A 16,824-nucleotide genomic window follows, 5' to 3' on the forward strand; every position below is an offset into this window, starting at 1 on the left:
TTGTATTAGACAAGAAAACTGTCTGACAAATCAAACTGAAGCCCATGTTAAATTCATTGTAGAGGATATTTGGTTTAAGGTTTTATGTTGGAGGAAAAAAAGCAAGGAGCAAGAAGATAAACACAAAAAATTTGCCGAATTGCAATGCCATAGCAAGTTTAAGCCTCTCAATATGAAGCGGGATTTTTTCCAATGAGGTCAAATATCCAGAGAGTAGCTCTTATCCACACTAATTCCACTAAGAACAGGAAGGGTTAGAGTTCATATTGGCAAAAGATGGACAACAGGATAGACTGCTAATCAACCTTCCCTCTGTTAGCAAGATCAACTGGGCTGTTTAACCCTAATGGAATTAAGAATTATGCCAAAAGAATTATTATTATGCATCCTGCTTTCTTTCATGTACGTTTTACACCCAGACACACACAGACACACACACACACACACAGGTTGTTTTTTTGTAAGCTGTTCCCAGCTAAGACTTAACAGCAATGAAAGTTATAAGAAATCAGTTTATAAAGAATACAACTTACTTTGCAAAGCAAGTAAAAAAAATTTCATTTTCATGTTTACTGCCATTCCTCAGGAGGTAATTATGATCTGGAACAGTATTCTATACACACAGTGTGTGTGTGTGTGTGTGTGTGCATGCAGCTGGATGGCACAGTGGTAGTGCCCTTGCATTTGCAAATCCCTTTCAGGGTAAGCCTCCAGTAAGGGTCTACTCACTATCATCACTACAAATATCATGGAAACCACTGCACTTATATATGCTACTGCTACAGAAATCCTGGAGATACTTGGGTATAAGATCAAAAATGCAACAAGCAGAGAGTGCTATCCATGGAGAAGACTTAAGTGGAAGCCAAGATCAAGAAATTCCGGAGGGATGTTAGTCAGCTAACAGACGTACAGAGGGGTGTCATAAAGGACAAGTCCTGGATGGATAAGAAGTACAACTAGATGTCCATAGGTGAGGCTCTAGAGACAAAGAAAGACTTACAGTTCTGTCAGCTAGCCTGAAGAGATACACCAGAGAAGCAGATTCCAAGAGAATAAATGGCCTCTTCTCCAAAGATTCTTGTAGTGTGTACTACCAGCTAAAAGGGAATAACAGCACAAGGATAGACCCACCCGGAGCAGAGACTGGACAATACTGGAGGGACATATGGGAGAAACACACAACTCCAAAGCCAAGTGGCTTGACCTTGGCTTGGCTTGAAGAGCGGCCCATTTAAGATGAAGAGGACTTTCACCCTTTAGCATAACAACACCCTGAAACACACCTCCAAATTTAACAGAGGAATAGCTTTACCAAAATAGATCAAGATTCTGCAATGGCCCTGTGGGAGTCCAGATCTAAAACCAATTGAAAATCTGTGGGGTGACCTGAAGAGGGATGTGCACAGGAGATGCCCAGCCACTTTGGGCATCAGACTTAGAATGCTTTTGTAAGGAAAAATGGCAAAATATTGTCAAGAATAATATTAATAATAAGTCAAGATGTACCAAACGATTGACTCTTAGCCACAATGATTGAATGATGTGATAAAATCTAAAGTTGCTTCAACTAACTTTTTGAAGCAGGTCATTGTACATGTTTATTTTTATTTATTTTTTCCCTAAAAATGTGTTGAATTTTTATATCCTCTGTACCTCCAGAGAGTTAGGCAGAAGCTGAGAAGCCAGCTCAATGGTCAGAATAAGATTCAAGCTATCAATATGTATGCCTTACCAGTCATTAGATACCCAGCTGGAATAGTAAGCTGGTCACAGGTGGAGATAGATGCTACTGATGTCAAGACAAAAAAAATCCTTGCAAAGGCACAGAGGGTTGCACAACAAGTCCAGCACCCTGAGCAATGAAATGGAGGGCAAGGATTAGTGAGTGTCAGAGCCAATATCTAGAGTGAAACAAGGTGCATCCATGACTACCTCAGGAAGATGGCCCCACAGGATGAACTGCTAAGAGAGTGCCTCTGGCAACAGAAGGGTGATGAAGAGGAAGAGAAAATATCATGGAAGACCAAGCCCCTCCATGGAATGTATCAATGGCAGATAGAGTAAATGGCTGACATCAAGCAGGACCACGGCTGAAGGAACAACTGGAACAGATGTGAAAGGTGAAGTCCAAAGTGAACCCAGCTTTAATAGGAGCATTATGGGGCTATGAACCACAAACTAGAAGAGTGGCTGGGAGATTCCAGGTACAACATCTGAGGTCTCTGTACAGATGAGTGCAGTACTAAGAAAAGCTAAGAACAAAGAATTTTAAACATTTACAGTTATTACAGGTTTTATATGTTATTTGTATACTTACCAAAAAAGTCTTTAGATGATGTTAGAATTCATTTATTTATTTCACTGTAAAATTGAGAAATAAATTTAAACAGCTATTTAATGGAATATAAGTTCTCTATGAAAACATTATTAAATAAATCATAAATCCAATAGTTATCAACATTCCCTCTAATATGCTTAGGGAAATAAAGAACATGCTTTTTTGTTTTGAATATAGAAAAAATTTAGAAAAAATGTTAGACACTAGAAATAGTGATGTGTGTTTGCACTCTAGTAACTGTAGTTTAAAAGGTTTATGTTGGAAATTTACATTTGTCCAGACATACTGTATATACATCAAGACACATGCTTTTCATGAGTATGTCATATTTGATGTCCAGTTTCTCAATTTTCAGATATGTAGTGGTCACAAATGGAGAAAAAAAAAAACAGTGGACTAAATGTTTTGCTATTGAGATTGCATGTTATACAGACAATTTTATCTTTGTTTAAAAATGTAATAATTTATAGTAGTTTTATGAATAAATTATTGAGGAATATTGGTTAAAGAGGAAATCAGAGTAGAGGAAAGGTTTGCAGACAGTAAATCTTCATTTCACAATAACTCAAGCTCAGGATTAAATACCACCTGCTCTGCCACCATACTAGAACTGTACAGTATTTTATTCTTATTATGTTATTAATTATTTACAATTGCACCAATTTAAACTCAATGTAACATCTGTTGCTCTACCACCCTGTATGAGCAACACAATAAAAAGGAACAGGAGGTAGTAAGTTCCAAAGCAAATGGTGTGTATGGGGCTGAAAGCCTTTGGGAATGTGTCATGCTGGAGGTGGCCAGGTCACATGAATACAGAAGTTGTCCTGGGGCTTTGCCTGAGCCTTGTCTGTTCTTTATTTGTTTAGCTACCTGGCCAGCAACACTCACGGAGGGACAGATCTAGAATGGCAAACAGCGGTCTTCTGCACAATAGGGGAAGTGCAGGTACTTCAGAAACGGAGACAGAGAGGGCAAGTCAATGACAGATTCAGAAACACCAGTGTGATGCTGGAACTCTTACAAACACTGTGGCAGTATGTGGTTACTTTCGCTCTGTGGCAAACCTAATCAATGGAAATGGTTGCAGTGTGACATTTATTTGACAGAAACTTTACCTAATTCATTCATTCATTCTTACAAAGAGGCAGCAATTTTTGAGGACAAGATTTCAAATACATAAATAAACAAATACATAATTTCAGAAGTTTAATGTATTGTCCACATTTTGTTGCTGGGAACTGGCATATTGCTCAAAGACATCTTATATCTGAAGCCATAAGCATTTTTAAGGGGCTTCATGTACTCCACAGTACTGATATATGGCTCATTCTCCCTCACCGTGTATAAATCTGTATGCAGTAGATGGCAAGGGAGGCAGGAATAGGTACAAGATGAAGTATTCGTAAAATACTTTCTACCAGTGAGTAGACATGACAATAGTCTCCATTTCAAACTGACAGAGGTGCCACAAGCCAGAAAGGAGCTTTATCTGACATAATTTCTGCTCGTTCTTCTCAGTATGCCACTGGTACAGAGACACAGGTTTAAAAATCACACAATTAAATAGTGGGGAAGAACAAGCAGAGAAATGAGAGAATGGATTCAGCTGCCATGAAAAAAAAATCTTGTAAACAATGTGTAAATTTAATTTAAATTTACATATTTTCTTTACTTAATGTGAGAGGTCTATTTCTATTTGTGGAAATAAAAATAAGGTTTGCACTTAAAGGTGGAGGTTAATTTCCTGTGTTACCTACCACATGCTATCTGATTTTGACTGTGTACGCACAGCCTAGCATTTTCTACGGATTATGCCAGCTTTTATTTAAATGTCATGGTCCACTGGGGCTGTCTACTGGAGACTCAGATGCTGAAGACGTTCAAAGCGGTCCGGATGTCAGAGTGTTGGATAGGTTTAGAGACAAGGGACAGGATCCACATCTGAGCTGGCAGTTGGAAAGGTCATTGTAAGAAATGAATCCAGGAAACATTGGAGACACAAGTTCTCATAATAAACAGAGTGTAGTTACAACAATGTAAACAAAAGTTACTGTAGATATCTCCCAAAGTGTACCTTTAAATGATGTGAAATTTTTCTGCTTTTACACATTATACGGCTATAAGATCATATTGTATTCATTCATCCATTAAGTTATCTTCAAGAGTCAAGATTATTATTATTATTATTATTATTATTATTATTATTATTATTATTACAACTAGTAGTAGTTAGTAGTAGCAAGAGTAGTAGAAAAGAAGACAAATATGGAGACCAAAAGCATTAAAAATAAAGACATCTGAATCATTGGTCAGACTCTGTGTCTTTTATTGCCTCTGCAATAATTCCTTTCATGCAAATGTGGAATAAAACACAAGTCAGCTCTGCCCTTTCGGTAAGAGATGTTCAGAAATTTTGTCAAACTAATTGATGGCTTCATTACATCCCAATCAGAGCATTTCAAAGTGCCCTCAGGACCAAGGTAACTCTTTGCATTTGAGGACAAAGCTTGGGAAACAGAGTTTTACCGTGGAGGAGATTGCATTTACTGCACCTTTAGAGAGACAGTGTCTGCCAGGACCATAATGCAGATAAAGTGCATTCTAGGGCTAATGCTATGGAGATGGATTGTGGGACAATAGCCTTATAAGTGCAAAGCTGTGAAAGATGGGACACCAAACTTTTCAGATACAGAATAAAGCCTTGAACTTTCATGTGCAGTAATTCTAAATGAATCACATACATTTCTTTTTTTGTGTGTGTGTGTGGGGTAGGGGGGTTAAGATTATAAATAGGTTACTCTCAAACAAATATTACCAAAAATCTGTTTTTATCATAATTCTCCACAATAATCACACTTTAAATATTATAAAACAGATAAAACTTTAATATTTCATAACTTCCTCAGTGTACTTGATCATCACACATAGTATAAATATGACCAAATCAAACTTCTTTTCACTGTTCAATAGCATGCACGTTGATCAAGTGCTAAATCTTCACTATATGTCATAATCATGTGGTAAAAGCAGCATAGTCATTACATGTGCTATTAACAATGATTTTTATATATATTTCTATATGCAAATTATGTTGAATGATTGTAAAGGGTATTGGGCATTATCACTCCATACCACATTCACATCTACATGTATGGTTACATGACTCTGCAGTAATAACAGCTGTAATGATGGTGCATTGGCGTGTGTCTGCATTAATCTGAGGGGAAATAGTGTGGGACTGACTGCTTGCCATTTAATGACTAATGTTCAGACGTGATGGCACACACAGGTGATTTAACACTGCCACAGAAATTTGCAGAAGAGAGAGGCAGAGACAGCGCTCACTGCACTAATCACAGATAGACAGACACAGAGAAACGACTGAGCAAATGGATTATACCAGCCGATTGTTATGAAAAATAGACCTAGCCCCTTTGCAAGCAGGATAAAAAAAATGTTTCATATTTTTTATAAAACCATTTGTAAAATGCAAGAATATCAAAAGTCTGTCTGTGCTTTGGAGTTCATCAACAATATGCAGAAAGGATAAAAGAAAAGTAGAAACGAAGGAGAGAGGGAACGGGGAAAAGAACGGTAGAGAGTGACGGGAAGGTTTTTAAGATATCTGCAAGCAAAAAAGGGATTAAGTCTGATTCGATGGCAACCACCTCTTGCCAGATGGAACCCACTGCTTTTATAATACCAAAAGAGTCAATAAGTCATCAGCGCATTCAGGCCTACAGATAATACATTTAGGAGAGAGGATTAACCGGCACAATGAAAACAGGCCCAGGCTCTCTTGCCTTCATGCCACCTGTTTTTTAGTTTGTTTTGTTTTTTACACAGGGACATATTCAAGGAGATCGTTGGTCCTTTGATGTATTTCAAATCCCCTAGCTTTAGCCATAGCCCAGTGTATGCTGTGTCAAAGACAAACAATCCTGTCCACATACTTGTAGCAATGTATGGCTATTGTAAACCACGGACACTGAAGGCAGGCCCAATAGGCTGGTGAGAACGATTTTTCAGTACACTAACTTTTTGATAAATTGTTGTTTAAGTTCTAAAAACAACAAATTAGATGAGAATCCTATAGTCCAGAAAGAGCACAATTTAATGAGAACAGCTATCATGAAGCTAAATAAATACTTCAGCGGTATCTTTGGACTTCTAAATTACAGCTCTTTTTGCTAAATAAGTGTAAAGTCATCATCTTTGTTCTTATTCAGAAACAGAGTTATGATAGAATCAGAGCCTATCCTGGAAACACTGAGTGTAAGGCTGGAATCCACCCTGGATGGAATAGCAGTACACCACTCATATTTACACCAAGGGCAAGTTAGAGTCAGTAATCCACCTACCAGCATCTATTAGGCAGGTGGAGGTGGGAAGAAACCCACATAGACAGAGAATCATGAAGCTGTGAAACGACAGCGCTACCAGCTGCACCACCACACTATACCACTGTAAAGTCACTGCATCACAACAGATCACATGAGCTATACTTTTATGCCTGTCATATGAAAGATGTTGGTACACCTTAAACAGGTTAGTCCCTTCTTTGGTCATGTTTAAAGTCACAACAGGATGCTCTTTTAGATCAGTGCTTGAGGACAATCTAGCCGCAGTAAATTTCATGTATAATGAAAGCATTCTGTTCTTAAATGGCATGTGAAATTGTCTCCCCGTTGCACTATTATTAATGATCAGAGTGCTGGGGATTGAAATCTAAGAGGACACAGGAATGCTAGGCAATCTACATCTCCTCTAAAGGGCAATTTGTCTGAGTAATTGCACTTGCAAAAATCTATCACTGTCACGCACCATGGCCAATTAACACCTGAGCATGAAAATAGAGAAAAAAATGAGAGAGGATGAGCAGGGCAGAGGTGAGATTAGAAAATATAGTCTTAACCTATCAACAACTGGGACCATTATTCTGCCCTGTCTGGTCAAATGCAACCACTATCATTATAGTGTGTGTATCAGAGCCAATGTATTACCAGTGACAATGAAAATGGTGTGAAGCTCTTAAAAGAGATATTAACAGAGATGTCCTTTCAATAGTACCCATTTCTAGTGGGTCTTGGCAATTTAAATCATTTAATACTGCTGGCTTTATGCATTTATTACATTTTAATGATTTTATCATTAGCAGCAGTCTAACCATAAGGGATGTGTATTAAACAGACTGTTCTTCTCATTTTGTACTTGTTTTTTTCTTTTAGTTCTGAATTCAAACATGGAATTCTTAACATGGCTGCTTGTAGCCTAAGTATTTAGCCATAGACTCCTGCACACATCCATTCACATGAACTATTTTCTCCCTATTCAGGACATGTGGAATTGAGGGTACCTGTGTGTAAATAGTAAGAAAGCTGATGGGTTTGGTATACTAGCCTTGCTTAAATTATTAAGAATATAAACTATTTAGTGTGAACACTCTATGAGTTTTATTAGCTCTCAATTAGCAGAAACCTACCAAGCCATGGAGTTAAGCCACAGAGGATAGCAACAGTGCAGAGCCCCTTGAAACAGAGAGAGGCGAGGCGTGACTGAAGCTTCCTGTAGGACGATCGAGCTACAGCAACATTTTCTTGCTGTACTAATGAAGAGAGCTGACTCCTCACCCTTAACTCTTTTATATTACCAGAGAGAGAGAGAAAGAAAGAGAGAGAGAGAGAGAGATAGTTAATTACACTACAGGTACAAGACAGCCGAGAGCTGATTTCCTCTCCTCTCCCTCTTGGGCTTTCCTAATTGCATTGTTACTGCAACAGGAAGGACATGGCCCAGGACTCCTTGCAGTGGTGCAAAAATCTTGTGTAAACCCTGACACTAACGTGCATCTTAGCTCTGTGAAATCTCTTTAGCCACCCAAGATGGTGGAAACTCCCTTTAATCGCTTGAGATTAGTGCTCTGGTTTGTTTTATGCTAGTTTTGGTTGAAAATGATTTCACAGTTGGTCCTAGATGCAACAGCCTAATTCTAGCATAATATTGTTTTACACTGAGGGGCAGCATGCATCAGTGTAATACACCCCAGTCATGGATTAAGCCTCTATTACAAGAGGAACATTAGCAATGCAACAATTTGTTCTTCAGTTTAATTTGGTACTTTGATTAAAGCCTAATTACATTAATCACACCACTACTGATTTGTTCAGTGAAGACGATTAAGTGGAAAGTGTTTGACAGAGGTTGTAATGCAGAATGGGTTTGGGAGCATTACCTTTCTCATCAACAGTACCCTGAGGACACTCCTACTGTATAGACCAAATTCCTATCATTTGATGAACCTTGATATTATCTAGATGAATAGATATATAATGATAATCTGATTTGATCCTCAGCTAAATAATTCTAACAATGAATTGTTGTTAAAACCTTAAAGTAAGTGTCGGTCATAAACTAGGTATGTGCAAGCAGTCAATAGTTATTTAATATTGTTCAAGTGTAAGCAACCATTTTTTGTCTGCAGGGATGTGACTAATAGACAACCAGAGGACTTCATGGCTGACATGAGTTTGATTAGCTGGTGGAGAAACATGAAAACAGCAATGTCATTTTAAGTTATTTGAAGTGCTTGACTTGCTTTTTACAGTCTCTGTATAAATGCAATCACTGTTGAACTTCAAAAATGGCAGGAGACAGTGCTAGAAAAAAAAGATCAGTTATCAGTCTACAGATAACTTGTTCTTCATTAAAAAAAAATCTTCTTTGTTTCGCTCTCTCTGTTCTCTTTGTCATTTACTTATTATCTCTTCTTTTACAAGATCTGAGACCATGTTAAATCTCCATTTGGGCTGAATCAACATTGCTTTTAGTGTTTAGGCCACACATAATGTGGCCTGTCAAGTCTTGTTCATAATTAGGATTCTGCTGATACAACAGTCACCAGAGTGCATGATTTAAAGGCATTTTTTGTATCCTACAAACAGAAAAATCTAAATCTGTTGATTTGTTTAAGCCACAAAAATCAAGTTTGTTTAAACCAAAGATGCCCCAACTGGGTCATATATCAGTTTGGTAATATATCATTGCTGTGGAAAAAGCTACTCTTTTTTGAATCCTTACTCACACACCCTGAGCACATGGTCTAAATGTTGGAAGGAACTACTTTTATTAGGCATATTAATCAGCTTGAATGGAGACTAGACAATCTTTTCAGAATCAGGAATATACAGGGATGTTGAACAATGAAAAAACTGCTCAAAATAAAATACAGTACAGAACAAAAAATTGTAACTTTATTGCTTGCACAACATTCCCTAAACACCTAAATGCTTCACAGAGTGAAAACTGTTAAGCATGTGTGCAGTTTTACTTGTTGTAAATTAAGGCTTTGCATGTTTTAGGGTTGACTGATGAAACGGACGGTTCTTTAACATAAAATCAAAAAGAAGAAAGATAAAATGCAAGTCAGTTTCTACTGCAGGATTGTAGTCATGGTCAGTTTTTGTCATGTCAGCATGTGCTATGTGCCGAGATCCAGTTCCCAGTATGACTTGTGGCCTTACACCATAGCCGCCATGGACCGCTATTCCCAGTACTCATCTGCATTGTCATGTTCAAAATCAATATATTACTGATTACACACACCTGACTCAATCACCACCAACACTCTACACTGTTTATACCTACCCCCCCAAACAACCCCCACCCTCACACACACACACACACACAGAAAACTCAAGCAATGCAAAGTGAAGCAATACAAAGTGAATACTTGCTGATACTGACTTTGCTTCAAGCTTTAAATTGTCGACTTTTGTTAATAAAAGTCACCTAGAACTGCAACCATCTACACTGCCTGACAGTAATAATTATAATAAATGAAAATACATTTGCCATTAAATGACAACATTTTGTTATATGGTTGTGTATTTATCCTGTCAAATAAACATATTGATATATAATGTGTAAATAGGTCTATAATAATTATTAGATTATATAGTATATAATTTAGCAAACTCTTACCTGATACTGAAATGTTATCAAAATATTATATAAAGCAACACAAAAAATATATTTAAATAATATTAATAAACTCTATATACACTGAAAATTAATCATGAATTTATCATATCTTGATTACTCGAGCACTATTTAATTCAATTTAATGAAATTTATTTTTATAGCCATATTAACAGTCTCAAAGCAGCTTTTCAGAAGTATTGAAACAGAATAAATTATAAAGTTTAAAATTAAGCCTCTAACATTTATACCTATGCATATTTATTACCAAACCTTAAATTAAAGTGTTGGCAACATATTTATAGCACACACACACACACACACACACATTCAATAAATTAATAATCGTTAATTCTGGGAAAACATACTTGAATCTTTATGATAATGATCTGTTCAAAATATAGATTCAGATATCCACTCAATTTGGCTGATAATTCTAAAGCTTTTCACAAGTACACAGTAAGTTTAATTTATTCACTTGTGAGACATCAAAACATGCATGAGATATTATAGAAAAAAGTCTGTGACAGGGCACCTTTAATCTTATACACAGTTTATTCTTTTAGAACATACACACACACACACAACAGAAAAACAATTCAGTAGCATTTTGACAGTCTGAATAACAAAGCAATAATGTTTTGAAATTAACAGCAGATATAATGTGTTTAATGTGAACTTGTAAATCAAATCCATTAAGATACAGTAATCCTTGGGTGACTGTGCATTGTCATGTCATTGCTTTCTGCAGTGGAGTGTGTCTTTGCATCTAAATTAATTTCAGTACAATGAAGCTTTTAATTTGCACATAACAGAAATTGTAGGTTGAAGAAAAATCAATTTGGTTTACAGACATCAGAATACACAAGATAAACATAGAGAAAAGGTGTGTGTGTGTGGGGGGGGGGGGGTAAAATCAAGCTGTAAGTTTTCTCTGTCTATTGATTAATAGCTTTAGCATTGTGGCAGTTCCTCCTCTGTGAGTCATAGAAATTATAGTTGTGTGGAGCTAAGGGCAATTTTGGCAAGAAATTGAAGGTTTAGTGATCCAATGAAAGATAGTCAACAGACAAAAGTACACACTGCCAAAAGGCTATCGTAATTCATATGCCTGTCAACTTCAGACAACTACAAAGCTTAAACAGTATGGTGACAATGAATCAAATGAATGCCTGTCATGAATAATTGCATATAAATGAGCATTGATAGTATAGAATATTAAATTCCAATTATTTGTAGCAATAGCAATACACACACACAGACACATACAATATCTGTTTACTGTTGGTTGCGCTGCCACTGTTTTCTGCTCTGCATATGAATGTAAACTTCTTAGGTATCCAGACAACGCTGTAGGTAGTGTGGAGATATTTGTCTTTCATTACTGATTACTGCAAAAGGTTTTTTTCCCCCCTGAATCCTCTGTCGCGACATTCTCTCTATGAACATCCACTGCTCAACAAGCTCCATCTGGGCATAATTACCGAAAGTCTGTTAGTCCCACAGTATATGACAATAACTCACAACTAATTATGCATCAATTATTAAAACTCTGAAAGCATATTAAACACGGTGCAGTAATCAGTTAACCACACCTGATGATTTATGGAATGTTGACTTGTCTGCGTAAGAAATAATTAACAGAACCAACATGAGAGACTAGAATGATAAACATCTTTATACAGAAGCAAGGTGAGTAAAAAGATGGAAAGGAAAGGATGGGTAGGAAAATTAGATTTGCCCTAGCATACTCTGCACATAATAGATAAATAAATAACGTTAAACATGTTTACTTAGACCTTTAGTTACAAATGTCCATTTACCATGCAGAATTCATCTGTGCTGTGCAGTCATTTGGTAAAATAATAACAGACACCTTCACAGCATTCAGTACATCTTACTCTTGAGTATATGCCCCTTGAGACCAGCAATCTCATGGTGATCTGCTTATTAACAAGAATCCTTCACAATGAAAGCAATTGGGGTATGACTGAATTCAGCAGGAGTGTTGGCTGTGTATGTATGTGTGGTTGATGCTTATCAGGAGGAGACGATGTGAGCTGAAATGGATATTGATCTGTGTATATGGAGAGGCCCATGCAATAAAATGAGAATACTTGGCTGGAAATGATTCTTGAGTGGCAGTGCTAGACATGTTGAATGCGATTTCATGATTCAGCACAAGTTCGGAGCAATCTCAATGGGGCATCTTTATAAACTCAAGAAAAGAAATGGCTGGCTCAGGAGCAGGGTCATTACCTGCCAGATGTATGTGGGTGGAACAACTGGCTGAAGTCATAAAATGGCCTATTACTTTCGGTGTCAATCAGTGAAAGACATTACATGGAGAGAAATGAATTCAGCAAAAAAAAAGAAGAAAGAAAGAAAGATTCATTCAAGGAAAGTTCATATAAGAAGGTGTATAATTTGGTGTGTAGCACCTTATGTTACATATTATGTTAAGGCTCAGAGTTATTGTACATTTGTCTTTGTGCATTCCGATGCTGTGCCTTCATTATTGATTTACCACAATTATAGGAAACCAATATAATTCATTTACAGTTAAACACTCCAACATTTTTGTGATTTATTGGTAACCGATTAAGGGGCCGATTGCCATCAGCTTCTTGATCAATCTCTTGTCACACAGAAAACATTCACATTTATTGATATGGTTTTTCAAAGAAAATTATCTAATGGTTGCCATCAGTTGCTATTATGAGAGCAATATCTTAAAGCTTACCAGCATCCCATGTTTGTTCACCTAATACATGTATTCATATTTACATTATGCTATCAGATTAGTATACAGTGAAAATAATGTAACTACAGTTACAAGAATGTGTTGGCCAAACGTTTTTTCCCCCCATGTGACAGCATATTTATGTTTGCTTGCATTCACTCAAGAAACATTATATATTATATTACAACCAATCACAATTATCATAACCCATAAATGATCTCAGGGTATTTGACAGAATAAGAAAATATTAAATCATTAAAAGGAACAAGAGTCTGTATGCTGATTTCTAAGCTGGGATTCTTAGACGAATTGCAGTCTGATACATTGTGTGTACAGTACAGTTGCCTTTCTTCTTTTTTTTTCAGGATTTTTCTGCATACAAAATGGAAAAGGCTGGCTAACTAATCATGAAATCTCTTGATAGTAGATTTCTGGATGGTGATAAATTAGGTGCTGTCCACTAACAATGAAATGTATTTTTATTTCCTCTCCCTATAATTAAGAATTGTCGCTAGAAGACATATTACACAGCTGTTTTTGAGACCTGTGCTGTATTTCTGAGGTATTTGCTTTTGGAGAGTTAATGGTGAGTATATGAAAAAGTTTATTTAAAAGAAATAAACAAATACTGCATTATGTACACAGGGTTGTGTGCCTACATGGAAATGAACAGAAAATAGAATTACCCAACCGAAATATGCATTTGCACTTAACACATTGGATTTATGTATAAAGACTCTCACTGTAATAAAAATGTAATTTAAAAAATTCCATATTATGCACGTCTATAAATTCAAACGCCCAACCTTGGTATTTGATATACATTTGTACAACTCTTACCCTGCAGAATTGTAATGTGCCTCATGAAAATCTTTAGTGAACCAGCCTAGAGCTAAAATTCATGCTAAGATGCACCTGCACAGACAGAGCCAACCTGAGCAAGATGAACGACATCATTAACTCAGCCAGTAAAGCTGAGTCTCTCTGCCTCAGCTGCCCCTGACAGCCCAGGAGCCAATGGGCCAAGCTAAAGTAGGACCTTTTCAGTTTCACACAAAATGTCCCTAAACCACACACACACTCTGGAGCAACACCTCCAGACCCCAACATCACATCAGAAAGTCAAGCAATACAGAAGTCTGAAATGTATAATTTTGCACATAAACTATATAACAATATAGAATAAGGGTTCCTAGGTAGAAATTGACAATAGCTGGAGGGAAATGAAGCACATACTGTATCTCCCAATATTGCTATGGTAACTAACTGTTCTTAGAAATTGCAGTCCTTAGACAATCATCAAAGAAGAACACCCACAGCCATCTTTATGGTTTATATGTAGTACAATTCACAATAATCTCATGGTGATCTTGTTCACGTGGGGCCATCCTTAGCAGCAGCAAATGATTTCCAGGTGACAAAAACAGAAGTAGGGCACCTGGATAGATCAGACATGTCCAGAGAGCAGAAGGAACCAAGATCATTGATAAATTGAGAGTAGCATGTGCTGCAAGAGGGTGAGGGTTGTGGTGGATGGTTGAAGAGCTTAAAAACACAGAAAGTTAGTTATGCTCTTATCCTATAATAGTTCACAAAAATGTACATTGTTTTCAATCTTATCTCCAAAGCATAGGGTGTAGCTGCAGGCTTTCATTACAGCCAAACTGAAGGCACACTTGGTAGTTGATTGGAGACTTAAATAAACTATTAAACAAGTGAAATCTGGTGTGGCTCCTGCTTGGTTGGAATGAAAGCCTGCAGGCTTTCAGGATAAGATTGAAGACCCCTGCTCTAGAGACTCCTAAACCACAGTCTCTTCCATTTGATTAATTTCTTTTGGTAACATCATCAGTCCATTCATCAGACTATATGGCTAAGGCAGTCCTAAACTGGCCTGACTCCAGTAATATCAACATCAATTTATACGATTAGTAACGATTACAGAATTTAGCAGCACACTAACTGTCATCAAGAGAAAGCCCCGTCATCTACAACGGAATGGGAAGGATGAGAATTTAAAAACAGCCTTCAACAATACTCCCTTCTTCGTTTCCTGAGCCTTTCCTAGTTGTTACAGTTGAAGTGTATGATAATAATTTTGGATGTAATGTCATCTTAACGGCAGGGAGATAAATACAGTTAATGTTCCCATTTCCATAGATACATATCCAGAAGATATAACATGTGACCTCTGTTTACATTTATCCATTTCTTGACTACTCTTGGCCAATTAGTATTGGTGGGAGAATATGTCCAGTGACAACCATTGCTTTGTTCCTGCTTTCAGTGGCCTGTATTCAGAGTTAGTGACTTAAGTTGTTGATGTAGTTCAAATGTTACATCAATATATTAAAATGACCTGCATGTAGTACACGCCTCTGAAGTTGCCAGATTTTTTACCTGGCTTAAAAATGTACACTGAAGAAGCAGATCTTTGCTGTCAAATGCAACATGATATAAATAAATCCAAGAGACCATTTTAAACACAGAGAAAAGCACCACTAATATGATAGCATAAGGGGAAGATTACACATTTTAAAAGAACTAACTAATGGGTGTTTATTATATTGGAAATAAATTGCTGCATGAAAAATTCTAATAGGAATTTTTGCATTAAACATTGACGTTCATATAACTATTTGGCGTCCCACCCTCACTACTTGAGACAGCATATCCTGATATATATATATTTTTTTTACATATTATTCTATTATATTGTACACATTTTTGGGCTTTTCATTCACTGTTTTAAATGATCAAATTAATAAAATTATCTCTGTGTTTTTGGCTAACTTGAAACAATCGCCTAAAAAGAATGTGTCAACGTTTTACAGGACAAGCGGAGGTAGCACTCATTTACAACACTTACAGTCACTTTAAGAAAGTGTTGTCCATAATTGTATGCATAAAAATTAAATCGAAAAATTCAATATGAATATATTCATATTGGCCCTAATTAAGGTGATATCTTTTCTGATGCTCTTTAAGGGAAAAGCTAATGCTGTAAATTATTAGCTTTTATTAGTGCGATTGCATAAGCTCTTGTTATCGTCACTATTTATTATTATTATTCCGTTTCCTGGGTGCGCTACTAGTCCTAAACGGTAATAAGTAAACACATGGTTCCAACGCTAAAATGTTCATCATGTGGTGCTTAAGTGTGCTATTACTTTTCATGCTGATAAGTATTGTAGTTTATTTTATATTAATTTTAAATGCATTTTTTACAGACTTCACTGCCTGGTTTCCGCATGGACATTTAAGGAGAGCGCGCACAGTTTGTTTTTTCTCGGAGATGTTCGGGAGATGCCGTAAACAAGCATGTAAAACATTACTAGTCCTAAACGGTAATAACTAGAAACATGGCTCCAACGCTAAAATGTTGCTCATGTTGTGCTTAAGTGTGGTATTACATTTCATGCTGATAAGTGTTGTAGTTTATTTTATATTAATTTTTAAATGCTTTTTTTTACGGACTTCACTTCCTGCACACGACAGAAACATGGTTCCAATGTTAAAATGTTGCTCATGTTGTGCTTAAGTGTGGTATTACAGTTCATTCTGATAAGTATTATAGTTTATTTTATATGCATTTTTAAATGCATTACGGACTTCAGACCGCTACTGTGTGTGTGTGTGTGTGACGTCAGCTAGAGTGAGGGAAGAGGTTGGATGCATCGTCTTTAAACTGTTCCCAGCGCACACACTAGTTCGTTTAGACTTCATATTTTAACTGTGACTTTAGTTTGTATATATTATT

The sequence above is a fragment of the Hemibagrus wyckioides genome, linkage group LG11 (assembly GCF_019097595.1).
Source record: "Hemibagrus wyckioides isolate EC202008001 linkage group LG11, SWU_Hwy_1.0, whole genome shotgun sequence".
Taxonomy (NCBI): Eukaryota; Metazoa; Chordata; class Actinopteri; order Siluriformes; family Bagridae; genus Hemibagrus; species Hemibagrus wyckioides.